This window comes from Nilaparvata lugens, chromosome 3, assembly GCF_014356525.2.
Source record: "Nilaparvata lugens isolate BPH chromosome 3, ASM1435652v1, whole genome shotgun sequence".
Lineage (NCBI taxonomy): Eukaryota > Metazoa > Arthropoda > Insecta > Hemiptera > Delphacidae > Nilaparvata > Nilaparvata lugens.
This window is the reverse complement of record NC_052506.1, coordinates 50,459,902-50,473,294: the sequence shown is the minus strand read 5'-3', so window position 1 is coordinate 50,473,294 and position 13,393 is coordinate 50,459,902. Positions and strand designations below refer to the sequence as shown.

At 33.9% G+C, this 13,393-nt stretch overlaps 1 protein-coding gene across 2 annotated transcripts in view; it reads right to left on the bottom strand.

Annotated features, from left to right (window-relative positions):
• The window catches only part of LOC111058338, a 44,925-nt gene extending 38,691 nt beyond the window's left edge, over positions 1 to 6,234 (bottom strand). For both annotated transcript variants that reach the window (XM_039423962.1, XM_039423961.1), the window contains exon 1: positions 6,005 to 6,234. The gene's annotated coding sequence lies outside the window, so the exon portion shown is untranslated. The remainder of the gene's footprint in view (positions 1 to 6,004) is intronic.
• Positions 6,235 to 13,393: the final 7,159 nt, after the last annotated feature.

The following is a 13,393-nucleotide window of genomic DNA, read 5'->3' as shown; positions in this document are numbered from 1 at the left end:
CAATTCGAGAGCATAGGAAAAAAATAATCAGCCTAGATTGTAATTTTGGGAAGAATAAGATGATACATTTTTATTCAGAATAAGACAACTTTCTGCTAGAATCTGTCATTGAAGAACTGGAGAATTAACTACTCTCATGTGAGCGTTATAATGGTACAAAAGATAAACCCTGATTTAGAATGGTTTTTGTTTAATTTATCATTGAAAGTTTGGAAAATCGATTACTTTTATGTGAGAATGGAGTGGTCACAGACAAGCTTCCAACAAGCCAATACAACAGTAACAATGTCCTACGATTGGCTGAGAATCAGCTGTTGGAGACAATTAACCAATCGGAGGACATTCTGGGTCATGTTGGCTTGTTCATCAGTGACTAGCTTTATAAGTCTTGGTTTATGCAAGCATGAACTACTAAGCTGCAATTATGAGCCTTAAGCTGGATTACAGCTGTATTACAAGCATTTGAAACATTCATATAAACATTTGGAATAGGTATATGTTGAGTAGCAGACTCCAGCTGGCCACTGAGCGTTCCAGCACCAACACATCAGCTGTTGGTTTGGTGAGAATCAGCAGCCAATCGGAGGATATTCGGGGTGTTGTTGGTGTTGTGTTTGCTTGTTGGAACGCTCGTCAGTACCCAGCTACAGACACTAACTAACCTTGCGCATACCACTGTAAATCGCATAACGACGACGATTTCAGCTATTTTCAGATGATGGATCACGCAATAACGCTGCGTGGTTTGTTTTCGTATGACGGCGACGATTTCAGCTATCGACGATTTAACCACAGCTTGAAAATCCTCCCGCACCCGTCGCCGTCATACGAATCACAGTGATGTGCGATGTGCGAAAGGCTTCAGATTTTATTATTTGTTGAGAAATATAAAGATACAGCTCAGTATTTTTTTATAAAATGTCTAAATTGGTAACTTCTTTTTTAAAACGCTTTATACGCTTTATGATATAAGTTGATATCTATTTATGAGTTTGAATTAAGATTATTCACATTGTTTATGAAAGAAATTATATTGGAAATAATTATTCATATTAAAAGCTATGCTTTCAATATACAGCATTGTGTTTACTAGCAGTGCATTTGAGGTGGAATTTTGATGAACATGAAATTTCAATTTTTAGATTCAATATCTGATCAGTATTCAGTATTTGGAACATGATTCATGGTGTGAATAGGAAAGAAAACTCTTTAGGTAGGAGAAAGTCTCTAGGTACAGTCATTCATAGTTGACCGAGCGAAGTGAGGTATAAGATTCAAGTCGACGGTTTGGCATTTCTCTTAGATAGATTTTCATGAAATTTGACAGGTATTTTTTCAATTGCGCGTCGACGTATATACAAGGTTTTTGGAAATTTTGCATTTCAAGGATGATATAAAAAGAAAAAGGAGTCTCCTTCATACGCCAATATGAGTAAAAATCTGGTGTGGCGCACTCACACAACTTTCCTTGCCGTTATGAAAGTTGATCACCTGACGCTAGTGTTCCCGCGCATCTCAAGTCTACTTATAAACAAAGATCTGAGCCAGCTGGTGACCGGATAATAACGCTGGAGACATACGAGGTCTGCTATCTCTACATAGTGAATCATTTAATAGAATCAACAGTTTCCAACAGTCTGCAATTGGATAATCACATTTTCTAGAATTTCGAGCTTATTGTCAATTTTAGGTGAAAATGTTACTGAACATTAATTGTAGAGATTTTCATGCTCAATCTTTTCCACTCAATTTTTTTTGTTTAAATTGTATCTGAAGCCTGATAATTGGGATTCTAAACTCGAACTTTGCATAGATGGGGCGGAGCTCCTGGAATTTTTACAGATATGGGACTTGTTGAAGTTGATAGAGCTTATCAATGACTTTTTTAGGTATAGCTTGAATCAAAATCGTTGGAGCCGTTTTTGAGAAAATCGCGAAAAACCCTGTTTTTGACAACATTTTTGCCATTTTAGCCGCCATCTTGTATTGCATTTGATCGAAATTGTTCGGGTCGGATCCTTATAGTGTAAGGACCTTAAGTTCCAAATTTCAAGTTATTCCGTTAATTGGGAGATAAGATATCGTGTACACAGACGCACATACACTCATAAACACACACACACACACACACACACACACACACACACACACAGACCAATACCCAAAAACCAGTTTTTTGGACTTAGGGGACCTTGAAACGTACAGAAATTTGGAAATTGGGGTACCTTAATTTTTTTTCGGAAAGCAATACTTTCCTTACCTATGGTAATAGGGCAAGGAAAGTAAAAATCAGACTATAGAATTATTCATCATAGATCAGCTGACAAGTGTTTACACAGATGTGTGGAGAAGCCAGTCTATTGCTTATTTCCATAAGGTCTATAGTTTCAATCAGGTACTTGTGGATGAGAATACTGTGTGAGGTCTACTGTTCACAGAACTACTAGTATAGCCAAAGGTAGTTACTAGAAAATAATTGTGCATTCATCATATTTTCTATTAAGTGCCAAAAGTAAGGCATAAATTATGCTCGAACTTTATTAAACATGAAACTGAAAAATTTGGATAATAGCATAGTGAATATATGAGCATTTTGCCTCATCTATTACTTCATCATGAGCTGAAACGCATTTGAAGTTGCATTTTATTAGCATAACATTCAAGTGAACTAGTAGTTCTGTGAACATTACACCTCACGCAGTATTCTCATCCACCTTATTGAAACTATAGAACTTATGGGAAATACAGCAATAGACTGGCTTCTCCACACATCTGTGTAATCACTTGTCAGCTGATTTATGATGAATAATTCTACTTTTTAATAATAATATTTTTACTCTTATATTGGCGTATGAAGGAGGCTCCTTTTTCCTTTTATATTATCCTTGAAATGCAAAATTTTCAAAAATCTTGTATATACGTCGACGCGCAATTAAAAAAGGAACACACCTGTCAAATTTCATGAAAATCTACTACCGCGTTTCGCCGTAAATGCGCAACATATAAACATAAATAAACATTCAAACATTAGGAGAAATGCCAAACCATAGACTTGAATCTTAGACCTAACTTCGCTCGATCAATTAATTTAGATCATGTACAAATAATTATTCAAGGTAAAGTGGATTGATGAATTCTATCGTAATAAAAATAGTACATCTGACAGATGTCTTCAAAAATAAAATGAAGTTCAGATTTTTAATTGAAATGTAACTTATTGTTTGCTTATAATACTAGTAGTTCTGAGAACAGTAGACCTCGCGCTCAGTAAGTTACATTGACCTGTTGTTATGTTTTCTTAGAAATTAATAAATAATTCATCAATTTAAAATGTTTAGAAAAAACCCTAAATAAATATAGAGCTTTCTGTCTTATCGTACCGTGACGTGTCGTCCCGGAATGTGAGTGTGAGCGCTGTTATCTGGTCTGGCTGCAACTGTCTACAACGTTGATGGAAAGATACAATAAATTTTAAAGATGTTCGATGTTTTTGAACGGGTAGTATTATAGTCCACTAGACAGCTGATTTATGATGAATAATTCTATAGTCTGATTTTTACGGTAATATTGGCGTATGAAGGAGGCTCATTTGTCCTTTTATATTATCCTTGAAATGCAAAATTTCCAAAAACCTTGTATATACGTCGAAGCGCAATTTAAAAAGGAACATACCTGTCTAATTTCATGAAAATCTATTACCGCCTTTCGCCGTAAATGCGCAACATATAAACATTAAGAGAAATGCCAAACCGTCGACTTGAATTGACAGAGCGAAGTGAGGTCTAAGATTCAAGTCGACGGTTTGGCATTTCTGAAAAACATATAAACATTAAAACATTAAGAGAAATGCCAAACCGTCGACTTGAATCTTAGACCTCACTTCGCTCGGTCAATTATTATTAATTAAAAAATTGATTATACCAAGTTTTATTACCGTAGTAGTTTGGTCAACCCGTGACAAAAGTTTAAATTGAAAGCCATGAAAATGAAAGTCTTATTTTGTCATTATTGTGATTTGAAATTTGTGATGTTGAAAGTCATTATTCTGATTAGTGAATTGTCTAATCATTGCTATTCAAGATATATTAGCATGACTAACGTGTCAAGTTACAGTTGGAAAAAATGCTAAATCCTCTATTGCAAAGTTTATTTAGAGGAAATCTAACATCAGTTGAAGACAGGGGCGTATATAAGGGTGGCCCGGAAAAAAGTACAGTACCTATCAGTACCCAGTAATCTGAATTTTTAAAGGTATTTTTGACTGCCAGACAGTAAAGTAAAAAGAGCTTTCAGCGCTGATTACCCTCTGAATATGAGCAGCAAAACTGATATTAAGTAACATGGGATGTTCACTTAAAATCACTTAACCTAACGTTAACCTTGCCCCCCCAAAAAAATTTCTATATTCGCCACTGGTTGAAGATCAATGTTAGTTATAATTAACATTACTATAGTGTAATTAGGTACAAAACTACTATCAAAATATCGATAGCTAATATATAGGCTAAGTGATTTATTTACATATTTTTACCAGGCCTACTTAGTTTTTGTTCACAGCAAAATGATACTGCTAAGTACCATATATTTATTAGTTTGACTATTGCAACATCCATAATAACAAGTAGTGTGACTTTCAGTGATGATAAAAAAAATGCTACTAGAAATTATTATTTTGAACTGCAAGTATTGCACTGCTAGATGTAAATTGAACAATAAAATACACTGGATAATCAACGAATATTACATAGGGCCTATTTATGAGAATTGGTATTATGTAGCCTATTGTGTGCACACTGCTGTCCATTACAGTAATAATGTTTTTTAAACTCGATCAAAGTTACACTTAATAAATTCCAAAACTAAGTTAAATTGGCTATTGAACGGACAATCAATTTTTATGTTTGGTCTGGAAACATTCGTTTAAGGGTTATATTATTATAAACAGAGGGTTTGTTAAAATCAAATGGGTTACACTATTATTTTTTAAGATCAGCCTAAATTATCTAAGCAGGAAGAAAAGCTTAATAGGATATGTCCTAAATATGTTCTAGGTTTAATGCACATATCCTGACACTTTAAGGAGTGCAAAGCGTTTTGTTTTAAATACCGGTACCTTCTAACTGACGGAATGCTTAAATAATAAATTAATGATTATTTTAAAAGATTGCGGGATTAAATAAATTCAACTAGCTCTAAATAATGTGGCAGTCAAATAATTGAACGTTTATCTATATCAATTCAAATGCTTAGGAGCCATTAGATAAGGTTCCTTAAAAAGCAATGACATCAATATCAAAGAATTGACACATAAATAATACAGCCTAACTACCTCACTCAAGTTATCTATTTTCAAAAATGGATAAAAAAGAGTAATCTTCTAATTTGTTGTCAAGCTTCCAAGTTATATTAGCATATCAATAATGTCAAAGATTTTTAGAGATGATTTTCTGGCAAACTGCAACAAGAATTGTATTTAATCTAGAGTTTACAAGGATACACATGTTTCAATATCTCAGGTTTAAGACTGTTTCAATCATGATCAATCATGATGTATAAACTACATAGGTACCGTACTGTTATATAGCCTATTGATTATCAAAATTTCTGTCATGTTGAGTTATTATTGTCAATAGCTATCACCAGGTATGAAATTAAGGCAAATAATTATAGACATGAATACTTTTAAACTAAGAACACTGTACTGGAAAGAAATCAGTTTATTTTTATTAGAAAGTCCTCCGGTTATGAAAAGTACTTATAACTTTTTGTAAGAAATAGAGTATAACCTAAACACAATTTATACAAACGCTATAGAGCTTGTCAAGTTTCAAGACGCAGTAATACAACTAGTAACAACAAAAATCAATATTCGGTGAGAGCAACTGAGTATTTCTCAATATGAAAAGCAGAAGGCATGAAATAAAATATTAAAATGTGGGCGTTTATAACAGGAACATATTAATGATATCTATCAGTATAAAGAACGAAAAAATGTAATAATTACCTGTATGTATATTATCAACAGGCCACGAGTCCAAACTTAATCCAACCAAAAGATTATGAATAACACTTAAAACACACACAAAAACTATTAATTTATTAACACGTCAACTAAATTTAAGCACAATTATAAAAGAGTTCACTCAGTCAACTAGCTTGTTCCGATCTGATAGACGAGAACAGCAAGCAGAACAAAATAATGAAATAGGTTTTCAAGTCAACTCAACCTCAATCTTTTTGACTTCAGCGCTGTTGCTGGCAAGTGTCGAAAATTTGAACAAGCAAACAAAAGCCCACTGCAAGTTTTGTTGCTTGTAGATTGATACGTAATGCTCAGTGTATCATTTTATGAATTTCCACCACCTGGGAAATTCCACCACCTGTCTCAACACTGACTATTATAGGTGGCAAAAATTGAACAGCCATGATTTGAGAACTTTAAGACTTATAGTAGAAATACCTTTTTTCTACAAAATTCTATTTAAATTTTTAAAAACATTATTTACTAAGCATATATAGTGAGGTCCACGTTATAATGACAGTGGATAAAGATAGAAGAATAGCGATGCCGATTCTCTGCATCAATTAATCATATTTCTACACTGTTAAAAACATAATTGGCACCGTTGTGGACCTACAAAAGGATAGTACCACCGGCTTTGTCGAATGATAGACAAGAATAGCAAAACCAAAGTTGATCAAATACTGTCATTATAACGTTGACCTCACAATAGGCTAGACTACATAATTTGTTTTTAGAGCTGTTAATTATTACCTTAATTATTTTTCGTTTATCGCTGATCACACTATTGAAAACGTAATCAAAAAATCTCAAAAATATTACCGGTAAACCGGGGTGACTGTCCCAATTATTGGGAGTTAAGATTTTAAACCGCTTGCAATTTGCAATCAATACTTGAGATATAACAAATCTCTTGCAATATTTTTTATTGTATTCTGCAATGTTTAAAGAGTATTTTTTATTAAAAAAGTTCATATTTTTCTCCACTTTAACAAAAGATTTTTTTTGAAATTAAGAGACAATGTCAACCAGGGGTTGGGGTGACTTTGTCTCACTTTAAAAATATATGGAAAATAGTTATTTGTATATCTAGAGTGAAAAGTACAACTTTTTCCCCCTGTGGGAAAAAGTCTGAAGCCCGAGGCAAAGCCGAGGGCAACAATTTTCCTGAGGGAGAAAAAGTATTTTTCGCTCGTGATGTACACAACATTTTTCCTCCATCTACATTTTTTTATAGAAACTGCAAATAAAATCATTCCAATAACTTACGTATTGGTGACAATGTTTCATAACAACATAGCCTAAAATCTAAAACCTAAAAACCAGTCGTCTGATTGGCACTGCCGATTGCGCTAGCTATCAGCCAAAGTTGTAACAATTATATCAGCTGGGCAGCTACCAAAAATGGCTGACTCCAGATCACGCGGTTCAGATTTGAATTGCAGATCAAAAATATTTGTTGGCTGGTATTTTGAATAGAATAGAATATTTTTTAAATTGTATAAATTTTTATCGTCTACTAATATTAAGAATATAATATCATACAAACATATATTTCATGAGTTGATCAAATTTCTGGTTGTGGTATTGAATTCAGTTGACTCAATGACAGACACCTCTATTACGCTTTCTCATCTGAGCTTAGACCTTCTAACCTATTACCATGTAAGTTTTTAAAATAGAGATGCTTCCCATGTTATTTAAATGAAGTCACTTTTCCTCCCTAGGGAGTTTTTCTGTTTTTTACTACCGAGAGCGAAAAAGTGACACTTTAGTATTATGTTTCAGGGAGTAAAGTAAGTACTTTAGACATTAGGTGGAGGAAAATGTTATTTTTTAAGATTTAGACAAAGTGAAACCAACTATTAACCTTTAAAATGAATAATGCCATTGGAAACAAATGAAATCCACATCAAAAAAATGACAAATTATTTTTTCTACAACTGCACTTAAAAATAGCTATTTATGTATTAAGAGCGTAATGCGCAACTTTATCACTCGTGCAAAACAGTTTTGCAAGAGCAAATTTTGCAAGAGCAATGGAGAAGCATTATGCGCGAATTACATACACAATTTTTTTTCAACTACCCAAACCTGTTAAATTACTTATATCGGTGGAGTTACAATTACCGACTTTTTAGGTTAAGATCTGACCTTTTGGCGAGCTGCTTACCATCAGCTGATCAGCGAGCGTAAAGAAACTCTTCTGTGTATGCACGAATGATTACCGAGCGTAAAGAAAATCTACTGCGCATGCGCAGATGGTTATCGAGCGAAAAAGGAGATTCTCCTCAGAAATAAGCTGTTTTACAAGGAGAGTTGAGTATGTAATAGTTATTTGTATATCTAGAGTGAAACGTACGACTTTTTCTCCTTGAGGGAAAAGTTTGAAGCCCGAGGCAAAGCCGAGGGCAACAATTTTCCTGAGGGAGAAAAAGTATTTTTCACTCGTGATGTACACAACATTTTTCCTCCATCTGCAATTTTTTATAGAAACTGCAAATAAAATCATTTTAATAACTTACGTATTGGTGACACTGTTTCCTAACATAACCTAAAATCTAAAAATTTAAAACCGGCCGTCTGATTGGCACTGCCGATTGCGCTAGCTATCAGCCAAAGTTGTAACAATTATATCAGCTGGGTGTTTACCAAAAATGGCTGACTCCAGATCACGTGGTTCAGATTTGAATTGCAGATCAAAAATATTTGTTGGCTGGTATTTTGAATAGAATAAGATATTTTAAAAATTGTATAAATTTTTATCGTCTACTAATATTAAGAATATAATATCATACAAACATATATTTCATGAGTTGATCAAATTTCCGTTTGTGGTATTGAATTCAGTTGACTCAATGACAGACACCTCTTTATGCTTTCTCATCTGAGCTTAGACCTTCTAACCTATTATAATGTAAGTTTTTAAAATAGAGATGCTTCCCTTGTTATTTAAATGGAGTCACTTTTACTCCCTAGGGAGTTTTACTGTTTTTTACTACCGAGAGCGAAAAAGTGACACTTTAGTATTATGTTTCAGGGAGTAAAGTAAGTACTTTAGCCAGTAGGTGGAGGAAAATTCTTTTTTTCTACAACTGTGCGTAAAGAAAGAATTTACACACTCAATTCTCCTTGTAAAACAGCTTATTTCTGAGGAGAATCTACTATTTCGCTCGCTAACCATTCGCGCATGCACAGTAGATTTACTTTATGCTCCCAAATCATTCGCGCATTCGCATGCGCAGAAGAGTTTCTTTACGCTCCCTAATCAGCTGATTGTAAGCAGCTCGCCAAAAAGTCAGATCTTAACCTAAAAAGTTGATAATTGTAACTCTGCCGATATAAGTAATTTAACAAGTTTGGGCAGTTGTAGAATAGTTATTTGTGCAACTAGTGCGCAAAGTGTCAGTTTGCTGCACCGAAAGAAACGTTTACGCCCGAGCCGTAGGCGAGGGCGGAATGGTTTCTTGAGTGCAGCAGAGGAACTTTGCGCACGTATTTCACATTAAGTTTTTCCTACAGTTACCATTGAATATGAAAAGTGGGTAATAATGGGTAAAATTGCCTGAAATCCATCAAATGTTTTTCTGTGTAATTTTATTATTGATAAAAACCTTAATCCTAAAATCCTGAAGTCCTCGTTGTCCTTGGTTATAATATATAATGAATAATAATTAGCGCGTTGTGCTTCGTTGCACCTCTGCTCACTATAGCAGCCCAGTCACTGTTACCAACTTCATTTTGATTTTGCTGCACTGTTGCTCCATATAACCTACTAAGTATTTTGCGTTGCCATGTTGCAAATCTGGAGTGCAGAAAAATTTTTCCCGCACTAGAGCGGAAAAGTGATTCTTTGCGTTCTGTAATCAGTGCAGCAATGGCCACTTTTCAATGTAACTGTAGGAAAAAAAATTTGTATGTAATTCGCGCGTAATGCTTCTTTATCGCTCTTGCAAAATTATCACGCTCTGCTTTGCGTCGTGTGATAACTGTTTTGTGCGATTGATAAAGTCGTGCATTATGCTCTTATTATATAAATAGCTATTTTTATGCACAGTTGTAGACTGTTATATAGGCTCTTAATACATAAATAGCTATTTTGAAAAAATATTTCAGTTTCTGCTACCTAAAGATCTTTTTTAGACTAGAGGCATAATTATGTTGGCTCCATCAGCTGCAGAATCAGCTAAAAATGTTTTATTAGGTAGAATACATTATATTTATCATATTTTGAATTGTATTTTCATCATATCCTACATAATATCACAATTTTTATACCGGGACAAAGTCACCCCAAGATTAGCCTAAAAGTGACTTCGTTGTATTTAACTAGTAACAGAACCCTAAACAGTTCAACTATGGATATTATAGATAAACCAATTGACATAAAATAAAAAGGTCAGAATAATATGTATACTCACCGATTTCATAAGTCTTTTAGAAATAAGCTTTCTAATAGGAAACTTTCTGACAATGAAATCACAATATGAAGCAAGCAGTTTGGTTTTATGTCGATAATTCAACTGGTATATCGAGATTTGACAAAATATCAATTGTAGAACCTCGATAATGATCAGAGTTGAACAATGTTGAACATCGACTTCGGATAACAGAGATAAACTGATCTGGATATTATCCGCGAGGTGGGACAAAGTCACCCTGGGGTAGACGAAGTCACCCCGGTCGACGGGGTAATTAATTTAATTTCTACTTAGATGTTGTGTATTCTGAGGAGGAAATAAATTCATTTAAATTTAATAAAATTTATCTCGGAATAGTAATTTGAGGCGGCAGACTAGGTAGCCTACAAGTCAAGAGATGTGCAATTTCCTTTTATCCTCACAAGAAGATTTTCTTCATGTCTAATAGCTTAATTTGAGCAAAGCCTAAATGAAAAATCGCAATGTATTTATTCACAACATAATATATCAAGCATATCAACATAATCAAGCCTAATTTTGGGAAACAACAAACTCAACTCCACGTGTCATGGACCTCATTTAGCTTCCAATCTTCTTACGGCTTACGGTAATTAACAATCATGCACAGTAAATTTACTCGACTATAGGCATAATAATAGTCTATTATTATCCTCCCAAGACGGACAATATACGTACAGAGTGTCGAACTCCCTACCAATAGGCCTACTCTAGGGCATTGTTCCTGGGTGAAAAACATATCTAAATATCATATTTAAAGTCTTCAGTTACTCACACAGCGGCAATTTTTCTTATTTCACTTATTATTTTCTTCCAAATAATGGTTGAACATACGAAATTGAAACTTTGATTATTTATAACAGCTTGATAGAGCTAGAATAAAATTATGATTTTTCAAATTTAAAAAACAGAATGGCGGACATTTTAAATTTTGTTTATTAAATAACTCAGAAACCGCTGTTTTACAAGAACTTCACAAGAATAACATTTTTTACTTTCCTTGCCTTATTACCATAGGCAAGGAAAGTATTGCTTTCCGAAAAAATTAAGGTACCCCAATTTCTAAATTTCTATACGTTTCAAGGTCCCCTGAGTCCAAAAAAGTGGTTTTTGGGTATTTGTGTGTGTGTGTGTGTGTGTGTGTGTGTGTGTGTGTGTGTGTGTGTGTGTGTGTGTGTGTGTGTGTGTACACGATATCTCATCTCTATGCAAAGTTTGATTTTAAATTCCCAATTATCAGGCTTCAGATACAATTTAAACAAAAAATTTCAAATGAAAAAGATTGAGTATAAAAATCTCTACAATTAATGTTCAGTAACATTTTCACCTAAAATTGAAAATAAGCTAGAAATTCGAGATAATAAGATTATTCAATTGCAATAAAGATAGCAGACTTCGTGTGTCTGCAGCGCTATTGTCCTGTCACCAGCTGTCTCAGATCTTAGAAAAGTAAACTTGAGATGCGCGGGAACACTAGCGTCAGTTGATCAATTTTCATAACGGCAAGGAAAGCTGTGTGAGTGCACCACACCAGATTTTTAGTAAATTTAATTGCCTATCGATTGGTACCAGATTTTTCAATATTGGACCAATATTAAGTGAGATATGGCAGCCTTAGTGATACCGGTAGGTGACCACTGAAAGTTTGTTGCAGTGCAAACCAAGGCATGCTGATAGAGTCGCCTCAATGATGCAACAATCTATATTTGCATTGTATATTAATTGTAAGCGATTTTAGGTCATTTCAAACAATAAAATAACATTACGTAACCCTCTAAAGGTAGGCCACCAACCACTACAGCTGCCATATCTCAGTTTATATTGGTCCAATCTTAAAAAATCTGGTACCGGCTAACTTGGGACAGTTTGAACCCTTCCCTCCAATTCCAACTTACCAGCTGTCTGTGCAATTCATTCCGAGTTCTAGCATTGTGGATTTGTTGGGAACACATCATTGAAAATATTTTATAACGTTTTGAACATTTGATTAACAGCCAAGATACTTTTTTAACAGTCATAACAATCTACTATTTCTACATAGAAATTGAGCCTTTAATAACTTATATTGTGAACACACAATTATTTTATCAATTATTTTACAGTTAAAGTATTTTTATTATGACGAATATGAAACATATTATTCAAAATCTAATGTCCCTAGTTAGCCTTCAACCACTCAATTGTCTAATTACAGGCAAATCATACTGGTGTCCCAAGTTACCCAACCTCTGCGGGGATACTTGGGACACCATATTTTTTTTTTTCAGAACAGGTTGGAATAATAATGAAATTGGATGTATATATTTGAAGTATTATTAAAGACCTAAGTTTTGAGCACAGGAGAAATAAACTATTAAAATAATAATTGAACTGAATTTCAAATCAAAGTTGAAAACTATCCCAAGTTAAAAAAATATTCTTGTAATGTTATTAAGAAACAACATTTTAAATGGCCGCCATTTTGTTTTATGAATTTAAAAATTATCATAATTTTATTCTAGCTTTATCTAGTTGTTATAAATGATCGTGCAAAGTTTCAATTTCGTATGTTTAACCTTTATTTGGAAAAAAATAATAAGTGAGAAAAGCAAAATGGCCGCTGTGTGAGTAACTGAAGACTTTAAATATGGTCCAGAAAGTAAGTTCCGTTTGGTAATAAAATTAAATTGTGTACAGATACAGAAAAGTTATTTATTGCACAAAATTCTACAACTCGAACTACTTTTCCACATAGCTACCGAAATTTTGCAGACATTTGTCACAGCGTGGCAAAGTTTTTGTATACCTTCTTCATGAAAATTTTCCGCCTGTGTCTTCAACCAGTTGGGAACAGTTTCTTTCAGCTCGTCATCATTGTTGAAGTGTTGACCGCCAAGGAAAGACTTGAGATGTAAGAACAGATGAAAGTCGCTAGGAGCGAGGTCAGGGCTGT